The sequence below is a fragment of the Saccopteryx leptura genome, chromosome 5 (assembly GCF_036850995.1).
Source record: "Saccopteryx leptura isolate mSacLep1 chromosome 5, mSacLep1_pri_phased_curated, whole genome shotgun sequence".
NCBI classification, from domain to species: Eukaryota; Metazoa; Chordata; class Mammalia; order Chiroptera; family Emballonuridae; genus Saccopteryx; species Saccopteryx leptura.
The window spans coordinates 67732684-67749105 of NC_089507.1; the positions used below are offsets into that span (position 1 = coordinate 67732684).

The following is a 16422-nucleotide window of genomic DNA, read 5'->3' on the forward strand; positions in this document are numbered from 1 at the left end:
ATTCTTACCAATTTACACCTTAGTTCAAGTAAGTTTATTGGGTTAACTAAACCAGTTTACCCCTTAACATTTCTATTTTAACAGGAGCAGTCTTCAATCAAATGAGTGAGAATTTTGCTCATTATATCAGGTTCAGAAGCAGAGAGTTGAGAACCAAAGGGTATTTTGGCTTTTTAGATAATAGCACAGAGTCAGACATTTATACTCAGGACCAAGACTAAACTATAAATTCAAAATATTAGATTTGATATCCTGTAATGATCCACATTGCTGACCAGAACATTGGTTAACAAGAGTATAGTCAACAGACACATAACAGAATATATTTGGCTGAAACTCATTAAAGAAGAAATAATGAACATAATATACCACATAAACAAATGAAGGATAAAAACTCCATGATCATATTAATAGATGCAAAACAAGCATTTGATAAAATCTAGCACCCATTTACAATAAAAATTCTCAGCAAAGTATAAATAGGGGAAACATATTTCAACATAATAAAGGCCATATGCCCCTGGCCAGTTGAGCATCAGCCTGGCATGTGGATGTCCCGGGGTTCAATTTCCGATTAGGACACTCAGGAGAAGGACCCATCTGCTTCTCCACCTCTCACCCTATCACTTCTCTCTCTCTCTCACTCTCTTTCTTCACCTCCTGCAGCCATGGCTCAATTGGAGCAAGTTGGCCTCAGGCACTCAGGATAGTTCCATAGCCTCTGCCTCAGTCACTAAGATGAGCTAGGTTGCTGAGCAATGGAGTAACACCCCAGATGGGCAGAGCATTTCCCTCTAGTGGGCTTGCTGATGGGTCCCAGTTGGAGCACATGCAGGAGTCTGTCTCTGCCTCCCTTCCTCTCACTGAATATAAATAAATAGATAACAGATGATAGATGATGATGATAGATAGATGATAGATAGATAGATAGATAGATAGATAGATAGATAGATAGATAGATAGAGGCCGTATATGGCAAAACCATAAACAACATTATACTTAATGGGCAAAAATAACAAGTGTTTCTCTTAATATCAGGAACAAAACAAGGCCTAACCAGGTGTTAGTGCAGTGGATAGAGCCTCAACCTGGATGCTGAGGACCCAAGTTCCAAACTTTGAGGTCTCTGGCTTGAGCGCGGGCTCATCTGGCTTGAGCACAGGATCATAAACATTACCCCATGGTTGTGCCAGTTTGAGTCCAAGGTCGCTGGCTTGAGCAAGGGGTCACTGGCTCACTGGAGCCCCCCAGTCAAGGCACATATGAGAAAGCAATCAGTTAACAACTAAGGTGCTGCAACAAAGAATTGCTGTATTTCTCCATGTATAAGATGCACCTTAATTTTGGGGCCCGAAATTTGGGGAAAAAAAATGTATTACATAAAGTTATTGAACTCAAGTTTTATTCATCATAAAATTCATACAATTCCTCATCACTGACAAAACTCCCATCCATTAGCTTGTCCTCATCTGTATCTGATGACAAATCACTGTCTTCATACATTGCCTTGTCCTCAGTTCCATCTATAGCATTTAAAATGCCACAAACACTGTATAAGACACACTCAGTTTTTAGATCCCACATTTTTCAAAAAAGGGTGTGTCTTATATGTGGGGAAATATGGTAATGCTTCTCCTCTTTCTTTTTTCCTGTCTGTCCCTCTTTCTCTCTTAAAAAAAAGAAAAGAAAAGAAAAAAGAAAACATAGACAGTAAAATCGCAGATATTCTTGTAGCAATATTTCTTCTGATCACCTTGGGCAAGGGAAACAAACAAAATTAAAACAGACTGACAGTTGTCAGAAGGGAGGGTGGTTGGGAGTGCTAGGTGCAAAAGGTTAAGGAACTAAGCAAAAATAAAAAATCCTTATAAATGCAGACAACAATATGATGATTACCTAAAAGGAAAGGGTAGTAGAAGGAGGAAGAAAAGAATAAATTGGGGTAAATGGTGACAAAAAGAAACTTGACTTGGGGTAGTGAACACACAACTCAATATACATATGATAAATTATCAAATTAAATGCTTGAAATCTACATAATTTATCAACCAATGTCACCCCAATAAATTTTTAAAAATCTCATGCAAAAATATATAATAATAATCACATGTAATGATTGCTTTTAAATTATAAACTAGATTTTCTAATAATCTTTAATCTGTAATGGTTTCTAAAGTTAACCAAATTTTCATTAAGATCTCATACTTTTAATAATTGTTCCTCTGATGTTGGTTATTGGAATACAGAATTCTTTACTAATAATCTGAGATATACTAACATTTATGCTGACTCACTCTCTAAACAAGCTCCAGGAAAACATCAACACCTAAATGAAAACATTATTTTCCTGGTCTGACATCAAATTACTTGGGATCTCTCAAATAGTGACAGTCCCAAACTCCATCTTTCTAAAAAAGATAACCTGAGGTTTCACCAATCAGTGAAAAGCCATTGAAATTTTATACAATGAGAGCTACTTATGTTAGTATTACTAGAGTTAATTAGTCCTAAGGATTTAGTTTCCCAGCTTGGTAATGTGCAGCCATGGAGATACAAGACAGGGCAGCCCTGTAATGACAAGTTTCTGAGCATTTCCCTTATACATCTCATCTGTAAGATACCTGATTCCACAAACCTGTTATGCTCAATTCTCTCTCTTTCTACTTTATGTTGTTATCATTTCTCGGAATCCCTGTTCTTACCTTTACCTGGAATTCAAACCATATCACTGTTTTAAGGCTCAACTTTCACCTTTAACACTGAGAAAGACACAACCTAGTGATAAAAAAAAGAAGTGCTTCCAAGTTGGACTCCCTGGGCTCCACTGCCACTAGTTGCAAGTCTGCTTCAGTTTTATCATCTGTAACATAGAAATGATCAGTAGGAATTCTGTGAAGATTAAATTAATTAGTGTACACAAAGTACTTTAAACAATGTGTGGCACAAAATAACACTCAATAAATATCAGCCACTATTATAATCTTCATTATAACTCATTCTTTCTGAACGTCTCTAAATAACTATTGACTCCTAATTCAGAAGGACCTTAGCGGTCACTTAATTCAACCTCCCACATAAAATAGTATCATTTGGTCAACCATGAAGTTGGTTACACTGCACTGCTAGGAAGTTCAATGTTTTTCAAAAAGTACAGACTTACAAACAATTCTAATAATCAGAAAATTTATTTATATATGGCCCCTACTCACTACTCACTGTTTTCTGTACAACTTCAAAACAAACCTGTACCCTCTATCCTCTTTCACACAATATTCCAGCCTCTGACAAATTAAAAGGACAGTAGGACACTTTGTTTAGGAAGGTAAAACAAATTTTGGCAAAATTTACTCAACAACAAAAATAATAAAACTGAACTGTTATATGAGAAATTAATGTAATCTTTGGATTCTGAGGGTTGGCAAACAGTATTCACATTTATCAGCAGATCTATTTAAATAAGATAGTATACCCTCTGTCAGATGCTTTCCAAATTGTATCCATAGGTACTGTATTTGATGCCTTTTTAAAAATTTATTGCTTTTCCAGAGAGAAGAAGAGGGAGAGACCGATAGAGAGATAGACCTAAACATCGATCTCTTCCTGTATGAGTCCTGACCCAGGATCAAACCTGCAACCCTTAGATTTCAAGATGACACTCTAACCAACAGAGCTATCCAGCCAAAGCTTGGTGCCTTTTTTATAGTCTAATTATTTCTCTGCAAAATCCCTTTTATTCTTTTCATCATTTTATTCTTTTCATAATTTTTTTCCTGCCTCTGCTTCTAGCTTTTTATATATCTACCTCTTGCTCTATTTTTTTTCTTTCATCAAGCAATTATTTAAAAAAAATGTATATAGTATTAGCAAGTATCAGGCAGTATGTTAGGCATGGAAAAGTCAAAGACATATAATTAGAGCTGGTTCAACTTACTCCCAGGCTAGGGCAGAGAGACAGACTCATAAACAGTACAGTGTTGTGGTAATGCAGTGGCTACAGTGCATAGGCTACTGAGAGAACCCCAGGACAAAATGAAAGACTAACGGAAGGAGTCGGGAAAGGTTTCTAAAGGAAGGTAATACCTGATGAAGCCCAAAGTGAGTCTAGGTAGTGCCTCTCAAACTTTAAATCACCTGAGTATCTTGTTTGAAAGATCTGAGTCAGTAGATAATGGGTGAGATTTATCAAGCTCTCAAGTGATGACCATGTTGTTGGTCCCCATACCATTCTTTAAAGGCAAAGGTCTTAAATGATGACTAATGATGGTTAGTAAAGGATGGGTGGGGTGAATACAGGCAAAATCAACAGTGTTAGGTAAATCATAGAGGTAATAAACACTGAGTGTCTGTGCTGAGACTAAAGCACAATGGTGTCCCAGGCAATTGGAGAAAACACCAGTGCCCAAGATTGGGGCGAGGAGAATATGGTGTATTTTAAGAAGGGAATTTATTTCATAGACAAGAGAGCATATCAAAGTAATCAAGACAGTTACATGGGAACAACTGCAAATCAGATCTGGTGACCTCATTGGTAGAATCATGGCCAAGAAGATAACACGCAAGACTACTTTAAATAAACCTGCTAACAATGCTGATGAGGGCCTAACTAAAACAACATATTTATTTCAAAGGAAACTGACATAAAAAATGTTTAGGAGATAAAATTGATTGATTGTATTATCACTCATTAATTTAAAAATTAGGCAAGTTGTAATTTCATTGCATTCCTTGCAGGCCTCGGTGTCTATTCTTAATCTGGAATTTAGTAATGTGATCAGGAACAAGCCACTTAACCTCTTTTTGCACCATGTTCCACATTTTAAAAAAATGAAGTGTTGTCCCAAATAGACAGACATTGTGGTTTGTTTGTTTGTTTGTTTGTTTATTTTCAGAGAGAGAGGAAGGGAGAGAGATGAGAAGCATCAATTCATAGTGGCATTTTAGGTGTTCACTGATTGCTTCTTATCCATGCCTTGACAGACGGCGGGAAAGGGGGGTCGGCGGGGGGGGGGGGGAGTTAAGACAAGCGAATGACCCCTTGTTCAAGCCAGGGACCTTGGGTTTCACGCCGGCAATCACGGGATCATTTCGATGATCCCACACTCTAGTTGGAGACCTGCACTCAAGCTATTGAGCTTGCACTCAAGCCAATGACCTCAGGTTTTAAATCTGAGACATCAGCATCCCAGATGGATGCTCTATCCACTGCATCTCCACTGGTCAGACAACACTATGATTTAAACATTAAACTTTATGATCCTGTGTACTAAATTCATCTCTTACTAAATCATGAAATCATAGAATATATTCTTAAAACTTACCATAATACCTGGAATATATTATAAATATACATTGTATGACTACCATTGAAGCCACCTAGCCAACAGGTATTAAAACTTGAGGTTTTTAAATTCTCCCTCTTCTTTACTCATGACATTCATTACTGAATTCAGCTGCTTTATATTTATGTCTTATTGGTGCTTCTTTGGTTTATATCATTAATCTTTCTTAACTGGATTTCTGCAGTAGCACCTTAAGTGTTCTTTCTGGCTCCATCCTAATCACTTTCTATCCACTATCTGAAAAATTAAAGAGCTCTGGAGTCAGACAGACCTGTCCTTGCATGCTAAATCCACTATTTCTTAGCTGTGTGGTTAATATCAAGTTATTTAAACTCTCTAAACCTGAGTTTCCTTATCAATAAACCATAAAAATGATATAAAGATTAAATATTTATAAAGTGCTTAGCACAGTGCCTATTTCACAGTAAGAACTCAATAAATGCCTATTATTATTTTTAAACACAAATCTCATAAAGACTTGAGCAAACACTTCACAAAAAAGGAAAATCAGCGCCTAATAAAAAAATGAAAAGATATTCTTCATTAGTAATCAGCAAAATGCAAATTAATACTTCCATAAGTGCAATTATGTATCCACCTGATTAGCAAAATTTAAGAACTTATAACTCAAGTGTTGATGAGGACATAGAGCTTCTCATACATTGCTGATATAAATGATTGGAAAAAATATTTTAGCATTATTTAGAAAAACTGAATGTGCACATACCTCAAAATCCAGTAGTTCATTTCCTTGATATCTATCCTAGAAAAGCTCTTATACATGTGTACTAAAAACTATGAGCAATAATACATGTATGTATAAAGTGTATTATATATATATAGAAACTTTATTTTAAATATATTTATTAAATAAGTATATATCACTCGGGTAATATATATTAGTATAAGTAATATTGAAACAATCTAAATGTCTATCAACTGTAGAATGGATAATTAAATCTGGTATACTTATGAAACAGAATACTATACAATTTACATGAATAAACTCATGCATCAACACAAAAGAATAACTACAATGTTTAGCAAAACCAGGTGATTAAGAGCATAAATTATATGATTACAAGATGGAAAACCTACCAAAAAAATAAGGAAACAAGTGTGACAAAAGGCAGGGTTGTGGTTAGCAGTTACTTCTACTGAGAAAGGAAAAGCATCTGATCTTAAAGGAGCAGACAGAGACTTACTGGGATTCTGTGTCTTAATATGAATGATGGTTATACGATATTTGCTTTATAATTACTCCTTAAATAGTATTTTTCATACATTCTTCTATGTGCATAACATATTTCACAATTAAAATATAAATGGGACAGCCTGACCAGCTGGTTCAGTGAATAGAGCATCATCCTGGCACATGGAGGTCAAATGTTGGATCCCAGGTCAGGGCACATAAAAGAAGCAAGCAATGACCACACAACTCAATGGAACAACAAGTTGATATCTCTCTATCTATCTATCTATCTATCTATCTATCTATCTATCTATCTATCTCTCTATCTCTCTCTCCATTCCTCCTCTCTCTTTCTCTCTTTCTTTTCTCTTTCTCTCTAAATATATAAATAAATGTGAGCATGTCAACTTTCTACTTAAAATCTTTCAAAAGTTCTTCATTCTGGAATAAAATCCAAGATCCTTAGCTTTGTCTAAAAGATGCTTCCTAATATATCTTGTATCCGTCTTCATTGCCATCACCCCATTTATGTCCCAGCATAGAAAATGACACCTAATGCCCCCCCCCAAACAATTATGCTCTCTTAAGCCTGTAGACTTGAAAAATGTCCCCTCTTCTCCCTCTGGTGTCCTTAACATTCAGCCAAAATATCACTCCTTCTGGTAAGCTTTTCTTGACAAATGCCCACCCCATCTGTAGTCGATTCTCCTCTGCTGCCCCTCATGTCTGCCCATTTAACAGCACTGGAAAAGTACCACACTCTTTAAAATACGTTTCTCCCTTTAAAGGGTATATTGTATTGTGACACACCTTTAGACCAGGGGTCTCAAACTCGCGGCCCGCAGGCCGCATGTGGCCCGCCGAACAATTTTGTGCAGCCCGCAGACTAATCCACGAAGTTCAAAGACCCCTGCTTTAGACTGAAAGCTGTTAAAGGCAGGTACTTTCTCTTTCATCTATTCTAAGAGCTAATAATATCTACATCACAGATTCTCAATAAGTGTTTGCATAATGAATAACTGTTTAAGATAAGGCAATATAATATATGTTTTCTATATTACTGGGAATGGTACATAATCCAAAATATTAAGTTCATATGAAATTGGCCTTATTTTAGATTGCAAATGGTTGATGATTGGCAATTTAATACATGTTGATTAAGCACAGAATAGTGACGACTATTAGATATGCTTTCTCAATATAACTGTAAGCAGACTGAAATAAAAATCATGATGTGAAATAATTTCATCAGTGTTCTGCAGTTATAAATATGCATTAACTCACTGGGCAGTCTACCTACCCAGAATTATATAAGCCACTTAGCGAATGAAAGAGACTCATTGAATACTAGCTCAAAACAGCTTTTTTTGGAGTCTTACAAGCACCACTGTCATACTCTATGTCTCACAGATATAATTTGACAGATAACTGGTTTATCTCTGTTGGAGTCTATTGATTATATTGACTTTGGTAACTATGAAACATCAAGTATTTGATTTAAAATATTTTTGACTGTGCATGCTGATATTTTTATAATATTTTTTATTTTGTTATTCCTTTATAATATTTTTAAAAATTATTCCGACTAACAGGGCAACTGGATCTATTTTTAATATTATTTTTATCAAATAAAAGGATTTATAAGCTAAAATATACATAAATTAAGTTTTATAAAACTGCGATATGATTTCTCTTCCCTTATTTCTAAAGATCTAAATGTTATGTTCATAGATATACATGTACTTCTATATATTTTATAAAATTGTACATATATGTGTATGTATTTAAATGTACAGGAATATATATATAAAGAACTGAGCATTAGAATTTAGTTCAGATAACATTATACGAAGTGAAATAAGTAAATTCCATAAGTAGGTGGGACATAAAAGTGAAATTAAGAGACATTGATAAGAGTGTGGTGGTTACAGGGGGAGGGGAAGGGGCACAAAGAAAACTAGATAGAAGGTGACGAGGATAATCTGACTTTGGGTGATGGGTAGGCAACATAATTGAATGACAAGATAACCTGGACTTGTTATCTTTGAATATATGTATCCTGATTTATTGATGTCGCCCCATTAAAAAAATAAAATTATTAAAAAAAAAAGAATTTAGTTCAGAACCAGTTATTCTACTAGAAGGGATGATTGGTAAATATAGGATTATATTGCAAATAATAAAACTACTGACAAATACTATTACCCAGCTGTTACTCAATCACATGAAATTGTTCATTGCAGTCATTTTACATAGGCTAGTGTCATCCAGGGTGAGAGCATCATGGTGTATGCAACACACCCATGCATCTCAAGACCTCCTGCCTGTTATATGTGGTATTAATAGCCCCATACCATCAGTTATATATTCTGTTCTATTGATTTTCACTTCTTCAGTGACATTATTTAAAACAGTATTTTAGATCTATACACTAAATCATATGCAACATTTAAGCTGGTTATAGAAATTGCATGTTTCCTGCTAAGGAACATTTTCAAATTGTCAACTCACCACTGCTTATACGGTTTCTCATCTATAGAAAATGGATCTAATTCAACAGCTTCTTGCATGAGTTGCTATAACGAAGATCTGAGATGATCCTGCCATGGGTGTTTCTCATACTAGCCTAAAATCAAAGCAAAAACACAGACAAATTGATTTTAACATTTAAATGGGAAGTTCACCTGCATTGAGAAAAACAAATGACTGAGAAGGATAACAGATGATGGTGACACAGGAATAAAACATCTTGAGGTAGTTTACTCAGTAAACTCATCACAAGCACAAGAACTTTGGTTTTACCAACACCAGAGTAGCTGGATATTTAAAAATCTGAACATGAACCCAATAAGTATTGCTACTTTGGGTGATGTGATATGATATTGGGTTTTGTGATATGGATTTGGTTTTTTGATTCAAGGAACCCCCCTACTAAGCTTCAACTGGGACAGCTCCACTGTTGCATGTTTGCATATTTTGTTTTCCATATAAGATTTCATTGGAGCCATGGGTTACATAGTTACCAATAAAAGGGCTGAGAGAAGTTTGAAAACCAATTAAGTATGTGAAATAGAATAAAACTAAAGTTGGTCTGAAGCAGGAAAGAGACCTCTATGTAGTTTTCCCATAATCTGACCTAGTTACAGGCTTGTAACTTCAACCCATTACTGTTACCTCTAGACATTATATTGGACCAGATTCTCCAGGACTGGGTCAGTTTGCAATGTTCTACACATCCTCAAACACAAGTTTTGTTTCTAGATTAAAAAGTATGGTCACCACACCCAAAACAGATGTCCTTTCTGCCCCAAATAAGAGTCCTTTTCTTGGCAAGGAGCTTACAAATGCTGCTAGAAATTCCTCCCTTACCACCGTCTGCCCCCAGGTCATGCCATTATGTCACCTATACCAAATCAAAGGAGGTAAATGTATGTCTCCTCTGAATTCCTATTACATTTATTGTCAAATCAGTAATATCCCTGGCTGGTTTGCTTGGTGTAGAGCATCAGCCCACCTTGTGGATATCCTGGGTTACGGCACACAAGAAAAGTGACCAGCTGCTTCTCTATCCCTCCCCCTGTCCCTTCGCTCTCTCTGTCTCTCTCTTCTCCTGCAGCCATGGCTCGGTTGGAGCAAGTTGGCCCTAAGTGCTGAGGATGGCTCCATGACCTCACCTCAGGTGCTAAAATAGCTCAGTTGCTGAGCAATGGAGCAATGGCCCCAGGTGGGCAGAGCATCACCCCATAGGGGGCTTGCCAGGCAGATCCCAGTAGGGGCGCATGTGGAGTCTGTCTCTCTGCCTCCCCGCTTTTCACTTAAGAAAAAAAATCTAAAAAAAGAAATCAGTAATCTATACTATCATATACCTTCTTTGTTATTTAACCTCATCTCTCTAAATGATTTTAATCTCCCAAATGTCAGAAAATATATTACCATTTCCCAAACTCTGCCATCCATACACAGGAGACATTCTTTCAAGGAATACTTATTGTGCCCCAGTATGTGAAAAACAGGCACAGTCAATCCCTTACAGAGATTATAACTTAGTAGGTAGTACAGGAAATATAGGAATAGGTAATTATCAGTGGTAGGATTCAGCTGTTTCAAACGGGTTCGGCAGAACCAATACCTAATTTTTTGTTGAGTTAGGCAAACCAGTTGTTAAAATGGCACTTGTATTCAGAGTTCTCTCTAAGGTGGGCACCTGGGCAACCGCCCAATGTGGAAATCACAAATTTACATTCCTTACTCTTTTTTAATGTTCATTTGTGCAACAGCGTAATCTAAACACCTGTAGTAATGTTCATTCTATCCAAAGCTGAAAAATATTGCAAGTGAGGATGCCAATCAAGAAGCAATATGGAAATATCTTAAAAAACAGTTTCAATGTTTTTTGTCAAGTATTATTTAATATTTTTTCATTAATACTTTAAAACTCTTTCTTATAACATAATGTACTTTGGGGTACCTCTGCTTGTTCTTATATAAGTATTAAATACATGAAATAATAAACAACCTTTGAGTATATTTTTTTATACTTAAAACAGTCATTAGGGCAGAGAACCGGTTGTTAAATTATTTGAATCCCACCACTGCTAATTATTGTATTATATGATAAATGCTATGGCAGAGGTAGTAGAGGCACTAAATAATCATTACCAAATAAACAAACTTAAAAGCTTTCCTTCACTTCCAATGTTTTCAAATTCTATTTTCAGTGTATGAGAAGGGGATGATTATTTTAAGAGAGTCATTTGCAGGAAGCACATGGAGCTCCCAGGCTGGTAACATCTGAAAACCAGGAGGCAGTAAATTCTATGCAAATCACTAAAATAAATTTCTAGTACTTTTATGTCAATACTGGGTTGTTTTTTTCTTGCTTTCTAACACACACACACACACACACACACACACGCACGCACACACGCACTGTAGCAAAAACTCCTGTTTGTCACTGTGCAGGCCACTATACAAATATCTATTGCCCTGTAGGGGACTTCATTTTACACCTGCACACTGTATCAGGTTTTAGAACAACTGTGGGTTAAGAATGCTTCTCAGGAACCTTCACTTATTTCTTTGTCCACTCAAAACTCTAATTTCCAGTCCCAATTATAGGGATATATATATATATATATAATTGCTAATGTACCATATGTAACCTATTCCCTAGGTTGTCTTCAGCACCCCCACCCAGGAATGCAAGAGAACCACTGAAGCTGGATGTTCCCATACCCCTGAGGAGATGACTGGCACCCAAGAAGCAATAAAGACCACAATTAGATCAGAACACCATGGAGAAGAAATTATGATTCTGGGAACTGGCCATCCTGCTTGATGACTCTTACAATGCTGGGAACCAGCTCTCCTACTTTATGACTAACTGCATGCCCCCCATTGTACTAAACCCACCTGAAAAAGTATATAATCAGCCCTCACACTGAGATTGTAAGTCAGGCTTTGGGCTAGAATATGCCCCCTGTCTTCTCAAGTTGCTGGCGATCTTGATTAAAAACGCCTGTTACCCTCTCAGACCCCGTCTCTGCTTATTAGTTATTGCAGTGATGAGGACCCAAACCACAGATCGGTTGTAGTCTGGTAACACTGGGGCCTATGGGTTTTACATCTCATAGTCACCAGGGATAAAAACAGTAAGAAAGGACACAGTAGCTTGTTAGGAATCCAAAACATCAATTCAACTAAAAATTCCTTTGCCAAAAATAAGTATAAATTTGAGGTCCACTTTCCAAACCAAAAATGTCTTTTTCTAGTTAAAGACCTGAGATCTCTATTTAGAGTTTTTACCAAGATTCACAATAAGAAATAAAACTCCCCTCCATCAAATGAAGGTGGGGGAAGGATCAGCACCAAAAACATACAGCATACAGATTTTTTACTGCCCCTTCTTTACCTAGATTTCTCTCTGAAGGACACAGTATTGTCAAGCTGGAAAATCTTTACTCAGAATCATACAATTTTGCTATGAAATTACGAACAGAGAGGTAAATTTCTGGAAATCCGAGCTCCAGCTTTAAATTATATTTTCTCTTTCAAACAATCAATATGCAGCATGATCTTTTATCTCAATCAGCAGCAGTGTCTTATCTCAGATTTATGTAATGCAATATATATATTTAGTATGGTAAAGAAACGAGTGGATTCTGTTCTTCTTCACCTACAAACATCTTCCCCAGTAGTCTATAGCTGCAACTTTTTCCACAAGTCCTTGGGTCTCAGAAGGTGTAAGCAATTCACGTGTAGTAGGAAGGAAACACTCGGACTGCAGCAAATACAGCCCTGTACACTTTCATCTCATTATTGGACACGTTGTGCCTTTTTTTAATAAGTGTTGTAATATCCAACCGGAAGCTTAAAAGAGACTGTAAAGAAAATAGTAGGGGCAATGAAGAAAAAAATTTAAATGTCAATTGGTTTTCTATTAATCTAATTGAAGCAAGTCTCTCTTGCTTTGAGTCTATTATTCTCATAAGCAACTACTAAGCAATCATTCTATTTGAAAGCACCAATTCTACGCAAAGTCTTCTTGCTACAAATGTGACCTGAAGCCAGAACCGAGCAGGGAAGGAGAGCATCTGCCCTCATATTTAACAAACATGAAAACCCCCAATTTGTCTTGATCCTTTATCATCAGTATTAAAATACTTTTTCACTACAATTACCTCCAAAGAAATAGGTTCATTTACATAAAGCCATAATAAAACTTGGAAAAATTGCCCTTCATTATAGGAGGCTTTACCTTTAATGTGGAATGCTTTTTCACATTACTTATGTTAGGCAGATTCATTTTGCTTATGATTTTTCTATAGGATATACCAACAAAAAAAAATCCTACAAATTGTTGTGCAATTTAAAAATATACATATATTTTATAACCTCCACAATCAAGTCTCAGTTCATTGTAACCTTGAAAAATATTGACCACGTACTATGAAACTATTAAATTCTAATAGCAGCAGACATACCAGACAATGACAGCAAAAACACACTTGGCCCCGCTGGGATATGTTCATAAACATCCCCTTCTAGCATGGCAAATACACTCTTCTTCCCAACACCAGATGCTGTTCTAGGGCAAGCAAGCAGGAGACTGGAAGCAGCAGATCTTTATACTCTACACATTATTTCTTATTGCCTCATCATCAAGAATCTTTTTACTGAAACTGCATGAATAGGGAGCAAAGATTTTGTAAGGCCAGGAACCCATTAATTTAAAGCTACTTTGCAACAACAGGAGGGAGTGATATGCAAATAAGGAAGCATGAAGACTCTTTAATATCTAAGGTCATATCACCATTGTCATCTGATTTTCTAGTTCCGTAGTGGGCCGAGAAAACCCAATGTGCTCTATGTGGTAAAATAAACCAGTCCAGTACTATCTGTCTGTTATAAGGGTGAGATTAAGATACAGAAGGGAATACATACCGGAGGCAGCAAAACTGCTACAACCAAACTGTCCGACCCCTAAAACTCAAGGGTTCCAAAGTGGAGTCAAAAGCTGGTAAACTCATTCATGTGTATACTATCTATATTTACAACATATGTGCTCACCTAAGGTAGAAAATCTACACAGGCCTGAGAGGAATGGTCATTCCTGCAACCACTTGGATGTAATACATGGATCAGCATTCAGTAAGATCTACCAGGGTCGGACAACTAGCAGTCTAGGAATGGAGGGAGAAATCGGACCCGGGGCCCGCAGTGCCTGGCGCACTTACACCCATTTTCCTATCGTCTGAACAGTGGCTTGTCCCACATGACTTAGCCTGCCTCTTTCCTGTTCGTTCATAAAAGTTATTATCAACAGACCAGCAGCAGGCAGGGCTGCTCCACAGACACCGTCAGGCTCTGCAGCAGACAGCCCGTGTAAACAACCTTGTGATTGCTCCAGAGTTGACGGCCCTGGGGTAAGCCATTCTTTTTCTATGGCTGAAATGCAGTATCCTGGTAAGTTATGTATTTAGAGGGTTAAAGCAGAGACTCCATCTCTAGATTTAAATGTAGGGGAGGAATAAATATATGCATAAACATATAATTTTCTTGAAATATCTCTAACCTTGATTTACTTGAAGGTTTTTCCAATAAATCACATTTATTTTGCTGTGGGTACCAATATATAAATTCTAATAAGTATATTGCCATACTTCTGATGATATTTTTTTTCCCAAAAGAGCTCTGACATTTCTAGGGGACACAGTATCCCAGCACAAAATTACCTGGGAATCATGCCATTAAAAAAAAAAAAAAAAAGAAACGAAAGAAAGAAAAGAAATGCTGCCTGCTGTGACTAAGAGATCACTTTCTTAAAGGGGCCCCTTACCCATCTGACTGCAGTGCCAATGTTTCCTCTCATTTCTAACCTGACCCTTGCTTGTTCTGTGTTCCTCTCCCCAGCCCAAATTTAGCTTAAGGTGTTTCTGCGAAAGTCATGCCATTAGTTTTGCAACTAAAATATATATTTACCATTCTTGACTAAAATCTGGAAATATGTCCCAAAATATTTAAGTTACACCTCTCAGGAAGTAATCACAATGCATACTGAACGACATGATATTTTATATTTTAGGGAACCCACAGCATTTCTTGGATGTGGGACTGAGGTCAGCACTTCTAACAAGCACAGCCGTTCTCTTCTCTCTCTCTCTCTCTCTCTCTCTCTCTCTCTCTCTCTCTCTTTCTTCTCTCTTTCTCTGTGCTTCTCTCTGTAGCTCAAATCTGGTCTAAAAACCTCTGGTCACAATAAGAAAGCTCCCTCCCACCCTCTGCCACCCTCACGCTGAACAGAAAGCCTCCAGCACGCCCAAGTCTGGGAAGAGATGCCCCGCACAGAAGGAAAGGCTGGCGATGTCTCGCCTCAGCGATAGTTCACTTCGTTAACCCGCTTCCCACCCCATCTCTCCCCTCTCCCCTCCTGGTTCCTCTACCCTACCAGGAGCAATTAATAAATCACCACACCCTCCAAAAACGAGGTTAAAACCCAGAATGAGCAAAGAGCCACCTACCATTCCGTGGTTCAGAACTACAATCCTCATCCAGCAGGGTTTGTCTCAGAAATCCTCCCTACTTGTTTTTCATTAACCACATTTCAAAACGTAATAAGGAAGAGTCGTGGGAGGTGGGAAAATAGTTTAAAATTAATGATGCACAGGTGATTTCCAAGAAAACCCAATTTTAAAGTCACTCAAGCCCCTAGGAAATGAGGGGTGAGGAGAAAAAAGGAAAATTGTAAAAATGAAAAAAGAAAAGAAAAAGGTAAGCAGATAACAAGCACCACCCACCCCCATAAAAATAAAAAGAGAAGAGAAGGATTTAAGGAAGAAAGAAGAAGACGAGTGGCTTGCTGAATCACCCTCTTTCACTGCCTGGAAACCATTGTGCAGGGTGATGCTGCCTGTACCATTGTGGAACCTACCAGAGACGGACAGAGGGCTTGGGGAATGGGGTTGCTATGGCAACTGAAAGGAGCACACATGACGTCAAAGCCCAGAGAGGTCTAGGGAGGGGGAGGAGGGGGAAAGGGAAAGAGGAAAAAGTCTATGTGCAGCTACAGCTACTGTGTTTTCCAGGGAAATGAGGACCAGGTAAAATGGAAAGGAACGGGGATTGTTGGCAGCCACTCTCGGCAGCTACATCAGTCCGCGGGTCTGCACAATCCGGAGAAACAATCGGCCATGCAGCCCTGGCCCTGTACACAGCCCGGCTGAGAACAAATGCCCGCAGTCCAAAACACCATTGGAAATACAGTCAATCTCTTCTTTTCAACTAGCTCAGCTTTTTGCAAACAGTACAAAGACACACATAGTATCTGTAAACGTCAAAACAAACAAGGATGATAATAACCTCAGAGGATGTGAGCATTTAAGTCTTGCTTGG

General features: G+C 37.5%; 1 protein-coding gene across 5 annotated transcripts in view; it reads right to left on the reverse strand.

Moving 5' to 3' along the window:
* The window catches only part of MAPK10 (mitogen-activated protein kinase 10), a 335359-nt gene extending 319419 nt beyond the window's left edge, over positions 1–15940 (reverse strand). For all 5 annotated transcript variants that reach the window (XM_066384871.1, XM_066384870.1, XM_066384869.1 and 2 more), the window contains exons 1-2: positions 15552–15940; positions 9043–9157 (exon numbers count right to left, since the gene is read on the reverse strand). The gene's annotated coding sequence lies outside the window, so the exon portion shown is untranslated. The remainder of the gene's footprint in view (positions 1–9042; positions 9158–15551) is intronic.
* Between the last annotated feature and the right edge of the window lie 482 nt (positions 15941–16422).